This window comes from Amblyomma americanum, chromosome 1 (assembly GCF_052857255.1).
Source record: "Amblyomma americanum isolate KBUSLIRL-KWMA chromosome 1, ASM5285725v1, whole genome shotgun sequence".
NCBI lineage: Eukaryota > Metazoa > Arthropoda > Arachnida > Ixodida > Ixodidae > Amblyomma > Amblyomma americanum.
The window spans coordinates 10079081-10095804 of NC_135497.1; positions in this window are offsets into that span (position 1 = coordinate 10079081).

Sequence of the window (16724 nt, forward strand, 5' to 3'; positions counted from 1 at the left end):
AATTGGCATGTTCTAATAATTTAAAGTTGAAGCAGTGGCCAGTTTGTCCGACGTACACCTTACCACAGCTCAGCGGAATCTGATAAATTACATTCGATATACAGTGCACAAAATTGCTCCTGTGGTTAGTGCTACGCTGTCTTCTTTCGCCTATCTGGTCTAACTAAATTGCACAAACGCGACAGCTTGAAAGGTGCCGACATAAAGGACCTCTACGCCGAATTTAACCGCGACCCTCTTCAGGCCGTGCGAGACCCTGTGAACATAGGGCATAACTTCATACTTCCGCCTCTCCTCTGCATCCACCCCACGAGGCTTTGAGTTTGGGTGGAAGGACTTCAAAAAGGGATTCGGCAACAGCCCGAAGAAGGGCCAGCGGAAAACCGGCAGACCGAAGACGATCCGCCTGAGCATCAAAGCTAACCTTAACTTTATGAGGGCAGGACTTGGTTAACGAAGCCCTGAAGCAAGTTGACGAAATACCCCTATTGACCAGCTTCGAATGAGACGAGTTAAATGGCAGGAGTGCCTTTTTCGACCTAGGCATGTACGCCCAGCATGGCTGTTGAGGATTGTTAAAAAATAATTTTAAGTCTAAGAATTGCAAACAAGTATTTTCAGGAAGTTCAATGGTGAAATTAAAACTGGAAAAGCAGACTTCAAAGATGGTAAAACCTCCATCGCCACCTGTGTCAAGTTATCGCTGCGGTCAATATTTAAAAGGATTAAAAAGTCATCGACATATCGGAACACCCGAACGATACGGTCGTCAGAAAGTACCCGCGATAGCGAGCGGTCAATTGTAGCTAAAAGGATCTGAGATAAAACGGGAGCTACACACGAACCAATACAAATGCCGCATTCTTGCACGTAAAATTTATCCTGAAAACTCACAATCATTGAAGAGAGATATACCTTAAGCAATTCCAAAAACCTTCCGCAGAAATACCACTCGCATTTTGGAACTACACCACACCAGATCGTTCGATACAGTTCCGGAATTCGCGGAAAAGGTCACCGTGGGGAAGGGAGTAGAAAAGCTCTTCGATATCAACCGAGAAGCCCGAGTTAACAGCAGAAAGGCTATCCCCTAACACTTCCGCTACTCGGTCCGAGCTGCTGACCTTGTAGAGTTCGTCAGACTCCAGACTTCCCAGATAGCGCAGAAGGTACCGACTGACCACAGCTTGCCAGGATCCAGTTCCGTAACGATGGCTCTAAAAGGGCACTCCATCGTGTGGCTCTAAGTACCGAAGAACACAGTGAGCACAAGGCCCTTGTTCATCACCACTTTACTTTTTAGGCGATCGAATTTCAGATCCCTTAACAGTGCAACCGCCTTAGCCTTCGCTTTGGACGGATTCAGGTCTGTGCTCCTAAAGTTCTTTAAGACAGCTGACATGGCCTTGTCACTAAAAAGCTTCTAAGGCAGTACCACAAAGCCTCCTTCTTTATCGGCCATCATCAAAGCGAGGTCAGAGTTTCTAAAATAGCTTTCCACAGATCTCGCCATGGAATTTCCTCTCTTCTTGCTTTTGAAAGTGTTGCGGATCGTATCAACGCATTCTAAATTGCAACGTTCTTTCTCTTCGGCTCTAACTTTGTCAGCAAAGCTTACGAGGCCAGGTGGTTGGGGTACTGCCTGCAAAAGAATCTGTGCCCGCTGGAGGTGTTGGGCTTCTTCGGCATTCTTGGCTGCTCCGAGGGACACTAGAAAAGAATTGCAAAGATTCTAAGAAGCGAATGCTGGAGACACGTCCGCCTGTTGCAAGACTGGCTACGGTTTCTGTGTTTCAGATGGAAGGGAACGGGCCCTGCAGGCTTCCGGACGCTCAAGGATTACTAGGTCCTGGCTGATTCGAGTGCCGAGTTTCTTTGGGACTTGCGGCGACTAAGCCTACCCAAGGTCCCCAAGAAACAGGTTGGTGCTGTTCCGGTTTCCTACCTTGAACGGGCGGCCGTTCCACACAACGTTGAGAGTGTCCTCAACAGGGGCCCGAAATTCAGCCTGGAGGTCCCCCCGAGCAAGCACATGGCTTTACGACGGCGCATAAAATTGCTGACAAATTTCAACGCGAAGAGAAAGAACGTTGCCATTTATAATGTGTTGATACGATCCGCAACACTTTCAAAAGCAAGAAGAGAGGAAATTCCTTGGTGAGATCTGTGGCAAGCTATTTTATAAACTCTGACCTCGCTTTGATGGTGGCCGATAAAGAAGGAGGCTTTGTGGTCTTGCCTGAGAAGCTTTTTAATGATAAGGCCATGTCAACTGTCTTAAAGAACTTTAGGAGCATAGATCTGAAGCCGTCCAAAGCGAAGGCAAAGGCGGTTGCACTGTTAAGGGATCTGAAACTCGACCGGCTAAAAAGTGAGGTGGTGAGCAATGGAGATGTGCTCACTGTGTTCTTCAGTGCCAAGAACAACAAGTTGGAGCGCGCTTTTAGAACCATCGTTACGGAAACTGGATCCTGGCAAGCTGTAGTCAGTCGGTACCTTCTGCGCCACCTGGAAAGTCTGGCACCTGATGATTCGTAAAAGGTCAGCAGTTCGGATTGAGTGGCGCAGGTGTTAGGGGTAGCCTTTCTGCTGTTAACTCGGGCTTCTCGGTTGATGTCGAAGAGCTGTTATACCCCCTTCCCCACGATGACCTTTTCCGCGAATTCCGGAACTGTATCGAACGATCTGGTGCTGTGTCTTTCCATAATGGGTGTGGTATTTCTGTGGAAGGTTTTTTTGAATTGCTTAAGGTATATCTTTCATCAACGATTGTGAGTTTTCAGGATAAATTTTACGTGCAGAAACACGGTATTTGTATCGGTTCGTGTGTAGCTCCCGTTTTATCCGAGATCCTTTTAGCTGAAATTGACCGCTCGCTATCGCGGGTACTTTCTGACGACCGTATCGTTAGGGTGTTCCGATACGTCAATGACTTTTTAATCCTTTTAAATATTGACCGCAGCGATATTTTGCCACAGGTGGCGATGGAGGTTTTAGAATCTTTTAAGTCTCCTTTTCCCAGTTTGAATTTTACCATTGAATTTCCTGAAAATCCTTGTTCGCAATTCTTAGACTTTGTAGGGATTGGGCTTCTTGAGGGATGGGAGTGCGCGCCCGCTGCTGCCGTTTGCTCGTTAGAGATCCCCGTGCGGTGTCCGCGAGCGGAATGCAGGAGGCCGCGCTTCTTGTCCTCCTTTCCAAGGGAAGACCTGTTGAAGAACCGCTGTAAATCACCCTCACTTCCATTTTTCCCTCTTCGACCTCGCGTCCTCATTCGGTTACTCCCAGTGACAGCTGGGGGCGTTGTTTCGACGAGAGGCCCCGAGCGGGAAATGAACGGGGAGACCGCCACCGACTCAGACAGCAAAAAGGTGCGTAGATTTCGCCTCCCAGGTGCCCCGGCCCTTGTCGTGGGACCAAGAGCGCGGGTGGCGTAACCTTGTGCACCTAGTATGTACGCTTGAGTCCAGGCCCGAGCCTACGGAGTCCTGTCGCCCGCCTGTGCGGCGCTCACGCGCTCCAGATTCGGGAGGGCCTGATTTGGCAGGTTCTCCGTCATCGCCTGTCATTGCCGGTGACGACGTGCGACCTGCGTCGTCAAGATGTGCACCGCGCATTCCCCATCCTCCCTCGTGTTGTGTCGCGCGCAAAGATGTCCAGCTGTCGGCTCGTCGTGTGAAGTGTGTAGAACTTCGCGGATACAAGCAGGTACAACAGGAGGTAGGCTGTTTTGCTCGCTGCAAAGTTCTTCTTCACAAGGACCTCATTCTGCACACAGAAGGAAGACAGTCCTCGCTTGAATGAAGCGGGGGGTGAAGAAAGCTTGCCTTCCAGGTACTCGATCAGGCGTTTTAGGTCGGGGTCCGAGCGTTGCTGCTCAGCAAAAGAGCTGGGGCTGATGGGTCCCAGGAAGGTGTCCTCATCGTCGCCTGGTGGCGGTGTATCTACAGAAGCTCGTGAGAGGCAATTGGCGTCAGAGTGCTTGCGTCCTGACTTGTAAACGATGGTGACGTCAAACTCGTGGAGACGCAGACTCCATCGAGCGAGTCGGTCAGAGGGGTCCTTCAAATTGGCAAGCCAGCACAGCGTGTGGTGATCTCTGACCACCTTGAACGGTCGTTGGTACAGGTAGGGGCGGAATTTTGATGTAGCCCAGATGATGGCAAGGCACTCCTTCTCAGTTGTCGAATAGTTAGCCTCGGCCTTGGAAAGGGAACGGCTAGCGTATGCTATGACTTTCTTCAGCCCGTCGCTTTTTTGAACGAGGACGGCGCCTAGGCCCACGTTGCTTGCGTCGGTATGAACTTCAGTATCGGCGTTTTCATCAATATGCGCTAGTATTGGTGGGGACAGTAAACGACGCGGAAGTTCCTTGAAGGCTTCTGCTCGCGGCGCTTCCCATTGAAACAGAAAGTCTACCTTCGTCAGTTGGGTCAGGGGCTCGGCGATGCGCGAAAGGTTTTTCACAAATCGTCGGTAATATGCGCAAAGTCCGAGAAATCTGCGCAATGCTTTCTTACCGGCCGGCGGTGGAAACTGTTCAATAGCAGCTGTTTTCTGTGGGTCTGGGCGAAGTCCCTCCTTGCTAACGATGTGGCCTAGAAACAGCAGTTCTTCGTAGGCAAAGTGGCACTTCCCTGCTTTCAAGGTTAGGCCAGACGACTTGATGGCGTCTAGTACTGTTCGAAGTCTTTTGAGGTGCTCTTCAAAGTTCGAGTCGAAGACAACGACGTCATTTAAATATACCAGACAAATTTTCCACTTCAGGCCTGCCAGCACTGTATCCATTACTCGCTGGAACGTCGCTGGTGCGGAAGAGAGACCAAATGACATCACCTTGAACTCAAACAGCCCATCCGGAGTGATCAATGCTGTCTTCTCGCGATCTCTTTCGTCGACCTCAATTTGCCAGTAGCAGCACTTGAGGTCTATCGATGAGAAATATTTAGCGTTGCAGAGGCGGTCCACTGTGTCATCGATGCGGGAGAAGGGGTAGACGTCCTTCTTTGTTATGTTATTCAAGCGGCGGTAATCAACGCAGAATCGAAGTGCGCCGTCTTTCTTTCTCAATAGAACAACCGGTGCCGCCCATAGGCTGTTTGAAGGCTGGATGACGTCGTCGCGAAGCATTTCTTCGACTTGGTCCCGGATGGCTTGTCCTTCTCGCGGTGACACACGGTAGGGGTTTTGACGGAGAGGTCGGACGTGTTGGTCCGTTATAATGCGATGCTTGGCATTTGGCGTTTGTCGGACCTTCGGCGATGTCGAAAAACACTCACTGTAGCTTCGAAGCAGATTGCGGATCTGGTCTTGTCTATTCCGGGGCAGGGCTGGGTTGATGTCGAAAGTGGGCGAGTTCTCTTGGTCAGGCGAATCTTCTGCGGAGAGGTCGGAGAGGGCGAAGGAGTCTCGTACGTCGGATATTTCGTCTAAGAAAGCAATCGTCGTTCCTCTGTTAATGTGCTGGTATTCCTCTCTGAAGTTAGTAAGCAGTACTTTGGCCTGGCCATTGCGGAAATGTGCGATGTCTCTTGCGATGCTGATTCCTCGGTCTAGATCGAAGCAACTGCATGTTCCCCTCGATGATGGCTTCAGCGTTAATGGCTTTTGTGGCACCTACGGTCACGATAATGCTTGAACGGGGTGGGACGCTCTTCCTCTAGGACACTCAGTGCAACGTGATTTTCCCGAGTTTTCATCGAAGCGATGGTTTCGTCCGTCGAAAGCGTGATCAGCTTGGATCGCAGGTCGATGATCGCCTGATGCTCATTAAGGAAATCCATACACAAGATCACTTCGCGGGAGCATTGCGGTAACACAACCAAGGTCGCAGGATAGGTATGTCCTTTGACAGTCACTCGCGCTGTGCATCGTCCTGATGGCGTAATGAGGCGGCCCCCTGCGGCGCGAATTGGTGGGCCGTCTCAAGCCGTTGTGACTTTTTTCAGCTGCGCAGCGAATGTTCCATTCATCACCCAGTAATCGGCTCCTGTGTCCACTAGAGCGGTAACTTTGAGGCCATCGATAGTCACTTCTAAGTCGGAGGTCCTGACTCTTGCACTGCATGTCGCTCTTGGCATCGGGTCACTGCTTCGTCGCGTATGCGAGTCGCGGGTGGGGCGTGTAGTCGAAGCTTTTCTGGGTGGCGGCGTCGTTTTCAAGGCAGCCTGCGTCGTGGTCGGGGTTGTCATTTTGCGCGGCGTCGGTGCAGCGAGTGTAGGTTCTTCATGCGGCGTCGCGGGTGCAGCGTCTTCATGGGGTGTTGTCGGTGGAGGATCTTCGGTGTTTTGCTAGTGAACAACCTCCCCTCCAGAGGTTGCTTTCTTTAGTTTCCCCTACGGGGGCTGGGAGACCTTCCTCGTACCGCGGCTGCGTAGCTGCGGCGTGGCGACGCAAAGCGCGAGGTTGACGGCAATGGTGAGCACGAAAAGCGATTCGGCATGTAGTCCTCTCTACGCAGGTACTCGTCGATTTCCTGCGGACGTTGGCCGAAGCGTGGTCGTGGGGCGTTAACGGCAAATCCCCGAAGACCGATATGTCGGCACGGGCAGTGACGAAGAATATGGCCAGCCCTACCGCGATGGAAGCACAACGGTCGGTTGTCGGAAGTCCTCCAGGCGTCGCATTTCGTGCGGCTTGAGCGTCGATCGTAGGCTGGGCGGGCGGGGGCAGGGAGGTGGCGTTCGGGAACAAGTTGTTCATGTCGGACAGGATGCAGGGGTTGTCGTTGGGGCTGAGTAGTTCTTACTGCAGCGGCACAGGTCATAGCCGGGGGTTCTGTGGCCGTCGGGGTTCCAAGTGCCTGCTGCACTTCTTCCCGTACCACATCCATCAGAGTCGCTGCTTGTGGCTGTGGGGAGGATGGCAGTAATCGGCGTAGCTCCTCTCGGACGATTTCGCGGATAACTTCCCGCAACGTGTCGCTAGTGGTGGCCGTCGTCTCCGAACGGATTGCACAGGCAGAGGAAGGGCGATTGTACTGCCGAGCTCACACGGCGAGGGTCGTCTCAATCGTGCAAGCTTCTTGCATGAATTCCTCGACTGTTTTTGGCGGCTGGCTGAGGAGGCTGCCAAAGAGTTGTTCTTTTACGCCACGCATTAAAAACTGAACTCTCTTTTCCTCTATCATCTCGAGGTCGGCGCGGCGAAATAGGCGCTTCATCTCCTCGACGTAACCACGGACAGGCTCATTCAGAAGCTGATAGCGAACTTTCGAGATAAAGCGTGCAAAGGTACTAGAACATTCCGGAACAACGTAGAATCAGCTCTGCCTGGCTGCGATCAATCGAAATAAATCTAGTCGCGTCTTGCGTCGCAAACAAAACGTTAAAATGATGTGGCGGCAGATTTGAAGAACGAACAAACACTGCAAATTTTCGCAGCAATATGCCGGAGGTAGACGAGTCAGGTGGGCTTCTTTTCCGCCGTGCCTTGTGCAGGTTCGCTATAGCAACCATGATGCAGCTGCTAGAGAAGCAGCAGCTAGCCCAGCTTTCATATTCAGGGTTATCTCGCATTTGTCGCGTATGTGCTGGCACCTCCCCGTGTGGTAAAGACGAGCACTGCATTAGTCTTCGTTCTCCTGCCACTGCGTACTTGGCCTGCAATGCTCAGCCCGTCCCATTTGCTATTTAAAGTCCTCGGACCAAGACCGTACCCTGAATGGCCTCGGCTTATCGGGAAAAAGCATTTTATTGGACAAAAGAAATGACTTCGAGAGCCTTGGCTTGCAAAGCTCGGCGGCATGCTGTAACGCGCCCTCCTGCGTTTTTCTTCCCTACATGCGCCTAGAAGTCGCGCTGACAGCTACCGCGTTGTAAGTGCTCTCACGTGGTGGGCGATGTCAGTGCATGTTAAAAAATCGCGGGGGGTGGAAACTGATCCCGTCTCTAAACTATGTCGACTCACTGTGCACACGAGCGGCTTTGTGGTGTTTAACTCCGCAAAAAAGAATTCGAGAATATGTCACCTCCAGGTGACCTAAAAGAAAGATAAAGCTTCAAACGAGTCCAATCGGAGCGATTTCGTGCTGTTAGAATCGTACACGGTGTTGCGTTCTATTTTTTCATTCGTGTGTGTGCGTCATCTTGCCGTGTGTCCTGTATAAATCGGCCAAATCCTAACGCCATGCCTTAGAAGGCCACATTCTTCAGGCAGCAGTAATACGGAAAGACACCATATATCAGCAGAAAAGTCAATACAACACATGCGCATCGACAAAATATTTACTAAACACACTTCTCATAGAAATAGAAGTGGTGTAAAACATATCAAAGAATTAAGTAATTATAAAACAGGAAACTATGCACGAATGATGAAAATTAGAGCAGGCTCTCGTGCTGCTCTACCTGAAAGCAGGACACTCAGTTTCGTCCCGTAGGCGTTGTCGGTGATGGCCTGGTGTTTTAGTCTCGCCGTGTTTCCGACGGCGGCTACACTTCCGCCCGGAACAACCAGGGAGCTGCTCAGCGAGAGGACTAGGCAAAGGCCCTCGGCGAAGACTGGGTGGCAGCCACGGATGGCCAAGGCGCGAGCTGATGGGCGCCTGTCGACACGGCCTAGTTCAAGCCTCAACGTTAGAAGCCGTTCGCCGTTACAGAGCTGGTTGCGGACCACCCTCCTTCGTCGCAGAACATGTTCAGGTGGATTCCGAACTTGCCAAGCGTCCGTCCATTGGTCCCTGCGGGCAGGTCGGAGACTGATGCTATCGCCCAGCTGATGATGTTCGCGGCGAGGACAACGTAAGCCACGTACAGATGCTGCCAGATTAAAGAGAGGAAAAAATTACGACTTCGCGATGAAGGCGTTAATTAACGCATGGTGCAAAAATTCAGGCCGTGTACACCTTTAATTCTTTACTATGTGCTCTTTACATGTATTGTATATTGTTTCTTGCAGTCTATGTAGTAGAAAAGTTTGCTTATTCAAAACTGAATAATTAAGAATTGTGCGGAACAGTGTGTTCGTAAACGTTCCATTAGCCAGCTGTCATCGATAATTGCTCTCGGTGGAGGCCGAGCTTAGCAGAGTTTGTCTGTATGAGCTGCTACTACTGGTTCAAAACAAAATATCTGACAAAGGTCTGTCTAGTTGGGAAATGAATTTAGTGCAACTGAGAAAGGAACGCCAACCAAGAATAAAATAACACGACACTTCTGCGGAATCAACTCGCTTCCTTCATCAGGTGTGACTGCGGTGAGTTGCAGCTTGCCTTTTTAAGAACTCGTTTAGTCAGCGTTCTTGTCTGAGTTAACGGTACTACTGGTTCACGAAGGCCTGAGAATGCTGCCTGGTCATATGCATCGTTTAGCATCGACCACGGCAATTTATACATGTATGAGGCGCGTTGCCGTGAACTAAAAGTGGAAGTGCTCGAGGGCATGCGATTATTTTCATATCGCATCACGCGATAAAGAGATTAGAAAGAAAAATTTTTTTAGTTCTGTCAAAGAATCTGTAAGGGCTCATTCTAATATGGTGCACTTTTCTTTGACCGTACATGTATTTTCCAGCAGCTGGGCGCAGAATTGCAGTTAGCTTTTGTAGTCACAGACCTCGTAAGATGGGCAGTGCTCCACTGGGTATCTGAAGGTGGTGGCATTGCTTTCATAAGTGGAGGATAATCTTGTCTCGGCTCTTGTGACCCGCAGCTTCATCGCGTCTCCAACCCGATGGCGTCCGACGAGGAGTCCAGCCTGGGCAGCACACTCTGGCTCTGGGGTCGTATCAGGTGTCCAGCAGGATGAACTGGCGCGCTCTGCAGGCCACCACGGCAGGAGGATGCTGGAAAGCAAAGAGCCTAAAACGGGATCATTGTCACTTTGTAAGGTATTTACAGGCGAGAATAACAATTGTCAGTTCCAAAATTAATATCTGTGAACTGCTATGAGTAGACGCATCTTAATTGGCAACCAGAAGAATGCGAAGGAGACGATCTTCGATGCCGTGATAGGGTTTCCAATGAAGCGATTCGCCGAAAACTCACATAATGGGTGTGACAAATCGCAATCGCTTTCGCAGCCGCGGTTCGGCCCCATGTACAGAGCTGCTGTGCCCGCCCAGGGACGCCGGTGAACTTTCCAGCATCTGCTCAAGCAATTCATTCACGGTCATGAGCTTTGAGTAGTGCCACAGTGCATGGAAATTCGCACTTAATTAACAGATGTTAATGCGCACTTACGCACATTTACACCACGATTAGCGTTCTCCGGTCCTGATAGGTGGGTACGATATTTATGATGAATATTCCCGATTGTTCATGATAGGGAGATCTGAACACTCGTTATTTGTTCATCGTCGTACTGTGCTGTCGACTTCGTCGTGCGAGGAGCTGCCTGCACCATGAAGCTGCGTGTTCAACGAACATAGGAAACTATACTTCCATTCTTCTTTCACTCCCTCCTTTACCCCTCCCTTACGGCGCGGTTCAGGTGTCCAATGATATATGAGACAGATACTGCGCCATTTCCTTTCCCCAAAAACCGATTATTATAGCTTTACTGCTCAGCCTAGCACCAACCAGGCAGATCTGGGGGCGGAGATAGCGGCTTGACATCTGAGATTCCCAGCTCACTGAAGTGCTCCTCAGTCGACTTTGAAGACGAAGAACACGGTTCAAACAAGTCCGAAGATTCAGTGGCGCGCCGCTCAGGCACAGCAGGGAGCGAAGACTTACGATGAACCGTATGTGAGCCCGAAGGCTCAGAGACATGAGCGTTAGGCGTTTTGGAGAAAGCATAGGGAGTGGGCACAGGAGTCATTCGCTGTGAAGGTGCCTGTATTGAACCATAAGTTTCAGTTACTTGCCTATCCAGCGAAAGAACTTCATGTTGGCTGGGCACAACAGCCGGACGTAGAACTGGCGGCCGAATAGAGTCGTCAGATCCCATGAAGCCCTGAGCAGTCGGTGCTGTAAGCGTAACACTTTGACTGGGCACGTTAGTCGGAAATTGAACTCGTACCTGATCATCTCGCCTTCCGGCTGAAGACGAATGCACTGCGGGAACGGGGATAACTACCAAGGTAGGAATCTCATATGAAAATGACTGAGAGCTTTGCTGTAACAAAGGAGCATTGTCAGAGGACTGTGTGTTCTGGTTACCATTATTGTTGCCCTGTGCAAGCACAAGGACTAACTTGGAAGCATTCCAAATGTTCCCATCACTCAGCTTAAATGCATTATGCGACACCTTGAACAACACTGTAAAAGGATGTCTGTACTTTGGACGTTTCCCCATAATGTGTACTCATATTCTTCCCCCAATATGTGTACAAGAAGGCTTTGATCGCTCTTTATATTAACGTCTTGTTCCACGTGCTGCTGTCTACTACTGAACACCCTAGTTCTTACAAAAGGAAGACTGCAAGAGGAGTTTGAAGGAAGTCGACGCAGCTCGGACCCCACAGGTTTCACGTCCGGTCGCCGAGTCACCTGATGCACGTTGCCTTTTACGAGACCAAAGTCCGGTGTGATGTGATGACTGAATTGCAACGGTGCGTTCGGCGAAACTGCAGACGAAGTAGTGATCTGTGCACAGGACAGAGTTTCACCGATGATGATCAGTTTCAATGCCTTAATAGCGTAAAGTCCCAAAAGTGATGAACCGCATTCCATGATAAAGAAATTTACCGCAGCCGACTTATCCTGGAAATTGACGGTTGTGGAGAAAATTCCCAAGTTCTTCACCGCTTGCTGCGAGTAGTTCTGGATGATTAAATGCGATTGAAGTAGGCGAATATGTGAAAAGTACATGTCGTAGTCCCGAACATTCATGAGAGGGACGACTGCCTCGGTGTCGATCATCAAGGGAAGGGTCACATTTTTAACTTGATTGGGAAGGCGCATAAATGGAGGTGTGGTGGAGGTGTGGCAGCCACGTGACATACCGCATCACTCCTTGCTCGGCAGGGCGTTTTGGCTCTGGGCGACCGGGCGCCGCCTCGATTACAACCAGCGCACGCTTAATGCATCGAAGTGCACCTGCGTTCAATAATAATAATAATAATTTGTTTTGGGGGGAGAGGAAATGGCGCAGTATCTGTCTCATATATCGTTGGACACCCGAACCGCGCCGTAAGGGAAGGGATAACGGAGGGAGTGAAAGAATAAAGGAAGAAGAGGTGCCGTAGTGGAGGGCTCCGGAATAATTTCGACCGTCTGGGGATCTTTAACGTGCACTGACATCGCGCAGCACAAGGGCGCCTTAGCGTTTTTCCTCCATAAAAACGCAGCCGCCGCGGTCGGGTTCAAACCCGGGCCGAATCCACTTCCATGCACTGCACATGCGGTGCTGCGTCTGCAAGGCTAAACAATCAGGAATAAAAAAAATGCACTTTGCTAAACAATGCAGGACATGTGTTCGTCTTTATGAGCCTAATCTGGATTAATTCACAGCAAAACCGAGCATAATAAAACCTTTCGTTTGCACAACCACGCTTACCTCAGCTTAACTGCAACCATTCTTTTAGGAATCAGTGAGCTTAAAAGGGTCAAATATGCGAAACTTGCAGGTAACGCATGCGCCGTCCTTTCGCGCGAGCATTTGAAAATGTGAGATAATCACCGACTCAAATCGAGACCGCCATCGTCATTCTGCGCAGCGCGGAGCTGCGCACAGCAGGGGGCGCATTAAGACGTCGATGAAGGTACCAGCCCATTGCCAACGCATAAACGCTTGCTTTCAAGGAAGAAAAAATGCCGCCAAAGGCAAAGGGCTCCAAGCGTTGTTTGGTAGCATGCGACTAGGAATGGCAAAATGTGGTTGGCGGCAGCGGAAATTTGAATATCTATATTCCGTGACGTCACACTAAGCTTCTTCGCGTATCTTCTGTGCTGTGAGAAGAAGCCTTAAGTATAATCACTGGTTACGTCACAATTTTAAATGCTAGCGCATAAAAACTTGGCGGGCTTACCTACAGCATATGTAGATTTTAATCGCTGAGTAGTGTGGAATATTAAAAAATTGGCGAAGTTGCCCTTTAGGCCCGAACCCTCCACTAAATCAGCCATCAGCAAACTTGTCATGCCTTGCATCTTCATTTATCGATCGTTTTGCGAGCCAGTTGGCGCTGACGACCAGCTATACATAGGGTTAAGTTCCCGCAATTTTTCTTTTTGTATCTGTTGTAGGCATTCTTCTGTTTAATGCCTTCAGACCCCACGGAACATAAAGTAAATAAATATATTTATTATTCATTTCATAAACGAAAAAATCGGTTTTCCAACTGTGGGTCTCAAGTAAGAAGATAACAAAAGGGCATCAAATCCTCATCGATGATAGCCCCCATTGGACAGTTTTGTTTTTGTTTTATGGGGTTGAATGTCCCAAGGCAACTCAGTCTGTGAGGGACGCCGCAGCGGAGGGCTCCGGACAATATCTACCACGTGGGGTTCTTTGACGTACACCACACCGCATACTACATGTGCGGGCCTCTTGCTTTTGGTCTCCATCGAAATGCGACCACCACGTTAAGTATCAAGCCCGCATATTTCGGGTGAGCAGTCGAGCTCCATATTCGATGAGCAACCGCGGCGGCTCCCTTCAAAACGAGGTGCTGATTGAGAACATATCAGGCCAAATATATTGTTGCTAATATTTATGCTATGTGTGATTTAACGTCCCGGTGCGGCCACCTGGGGTTCATTAACGGGCGCTGACATCACAAAGCAACGCGGCTATTTTGCATTTAGCCTCCATCGAAATGCACCACAGTGGCCGCCGGATTCGATTCCGCGTTTTTTTAGGATCATTAGCTGAGTTCCAAGTCCTCTGAGACGCCACCCAGCTGGTTTTTACGAATATTCTATCTGCGCTACCATTCGCGTGTTTTAGTTGACTCAAACAAGCCAAGATTTAAAAATATACCGGGGCGCAATATGTGGATGCGACTGCAACCATGTTGTTGACCACTATGCCAGGCTAGGTTAGGTTATGACAGGTTATTTTTTGGAATAATTAACATTAACGTCTTGCAGTTAGGACATAAATTCTAGTGGGAACACCACAGCGGCCCCCTCAGAAACGCTGAATTCGTAAATTTCATTTTAAAATGCGCATTAGGTTTGTTTTTTATTATTAGGCTCAAAAGAAGGCCCGCGAATTAATAAATATCACCGTGTGTTCATCCTCTCGAGCACCGAGACAGAAGCTCTATTAAATGTTGGAGTAGTGAACGCAGCCACGAAATATGGATCACGCAGCGAATTTGACAGAGCAACAATGATTGGAGCGCTAGCAGCTAAATTGAAAGCAACACCTCAGGAGGAGGAGGAGAAACTTTAATGAATACAGGAGAGGCGTGCCTGGTTGCTAGTCTAGCATAGTGTTACTTATGGTTACAACTAACACTTGTTATGGTGTCCGGCTGCTGAGGTTGCAGGTTTGAATCCCGCCCTCGGTGGATTCATTTGGATTGAGGTAAACCGCGAAATCAGCCCGTGTTTTGACACCATGTCGGTGCATGCGTAAAGAACCACTCAAAACGAATTAGGACTCTTTCAATAGAGCGACTTTCTCTGCACTATAATTTTTTGCTTCATCTCTTTTTCTCATGGCATGATTCAGGTGTGCAGTTTGAGTGAGGCCGTTGCTGCGTCCTTCATATCCTAAACACCATTACTAAAGAGAAAAAGACAGGAAAATAACAAAGGCAACCGCACGCCTCCTGCCCTTTGTATACTTTTGGTAAAACGGCAGCATCGCATCTTTCTTTTTCTACTCCATTTTACAACAAAACAAACCAAACAAATTTGTAGAGAACGCTAAACCAAAATATCCTCCGAACGTCACATAGGCAATTAAAAGGCCGGTTTTGGGACACTTGTAATATGCTAAGGGTCAAGTAATCATCTAGAGCTTTATTTCGTTGTCCCCTGTGCTGTTTCGCGCCAGGAGCCATGTCGCCGCTATTAACCAAGCACCAACTATGCCAACTTCCGTCTTCAGGGCTATCACGCGTTTGTCTCTTACGTGCTGGTTCCAACCCATGTGTTATAGTCCGGTGCTCCATTAGTCTTCGTTTTCCAGCGTCACTTGGCCTGTTCTGCTAAGCGCGTCGCATTCCAGTCCTCGGATGGTGACCGCACCTCACATGTTCTCGGCTTATCTGGTCAAAACTGAGAAAGCCCCTCAAGAAGGAGAGAAATATTCGGGCCCGCATTTTATTGGCCAAAGGGAACGACTTTGAGAACCTTGGCTCGCCTTCGAGAGCATTGTGTAACGCGCCCTCCCGAGCTTTTAGTCCCTCCTTCGTGAGCGATGTCAGTGCAAGTTTAGAATCTCAGAGGGTTACAAGTCACGCCTTCTCAGGCAAAAAGATTTAACATTGGAACATTGTAAGACACTGTTATAGAAACACTGAAGGTAATGGTCCATTATACTAATATGCAGGAAAATGTTTCTGCTAGAGTATTTCCAGTGATCGCATTGAACAGTTAAGACTATACCATAGAAAACTAATGGGGAACGCTATTGACGATAGCAGAAACGTGAATAGAGACTGCTGTCGGGTGATCTGCAGATATATTGATTGTTATAGTGAAATCTTAAATTATATGAAAAAAGGTAGTTCATAAACGGTTTCCCGCTTAAAAATGTCTTTGTCCAGAATTGCTTGGTATGAAATTGGTCTTGAGACATCCACTATGGCGCCTCACTATGCCCACAAGCAGCTTCGGGCATATTAGATCCACAAGAGGTAATGAATTTGAAGGAAACATTACCACCAACTTAAAACAGGTCTCATCGGTGGATTTAATCGTGCTAGAATCGAACACGGGTGTGGAGTTCAGCAGCAGTACGTTAAGACTCCTTACAACAGCACATAAATGAATTCAACACATACACATCAACAGAATCTTTATTAAACATACTAAGCACAGAAATACCAGTGGTGCCAGCACAAACAGGTATCTAAGAATTAAGTACACACAAAGCAGGAAGATTATGCACCAAAATTCCAGATCACAGCAGGCTGGGCTCATCTCGTGGTGCTGTACTTGTAATCCCAACGACCGGGTTTTGATTGTAGGAGTCGCCGGTGACGGCTTCGCGTTTTAGTCCATCCGTATTTCCGACGGTGACTATATCGTGGTCCGGCGCAACCAGGCGGCCACTCAGCGACAGCACTGCGCAGAGCCCCTCGACGAAAACTGGGTCGCAGCGTTGGATTCCTGAGGAACCAGCTGATGGGAGCCTGTCGACAGCGCCCACTTCGTCTTCAGCCTCAGAAGCCCGTGACTGCACCGGAACTGGTAGCGGACCAGCCTCTTTGGTCGCAGAACGTGTTCGGGTAGAATCCCAACTTGCCAAGCGACAGTCGGGTGACCCTTGCGGGTGGGGCGGAGCCCGATGTCATCGACAAGCTGATGATGTTTGCATAGAAGAAAGCGTCACCCGGATGTAAATGTTGCCAAATTAAAGATACAAAAAAGTTAGCACGTCTCAATGAAGGCGTTAGTATCGCTAATATCATATCGTGCGAAAATACAGGTCATGTGCAGCTTTATTTCGGTGGTTTCTTGGCATGGCGTTGCGCACGCGACAAGACGTACACAGGAAAAACCAGGAGATGACAGATTGCGCTCTATCTGTCATCTGCTTTTTCCTGTGTACGTCTTGTCGTTTGCGCAACGCCATCCCAAGAAAGCTATGCATCAACTCGCCCAGCAAGAAGTTCTTTATTTCGGTGCTATGTTATCTTTACACGCATTGCATATTGTTTCT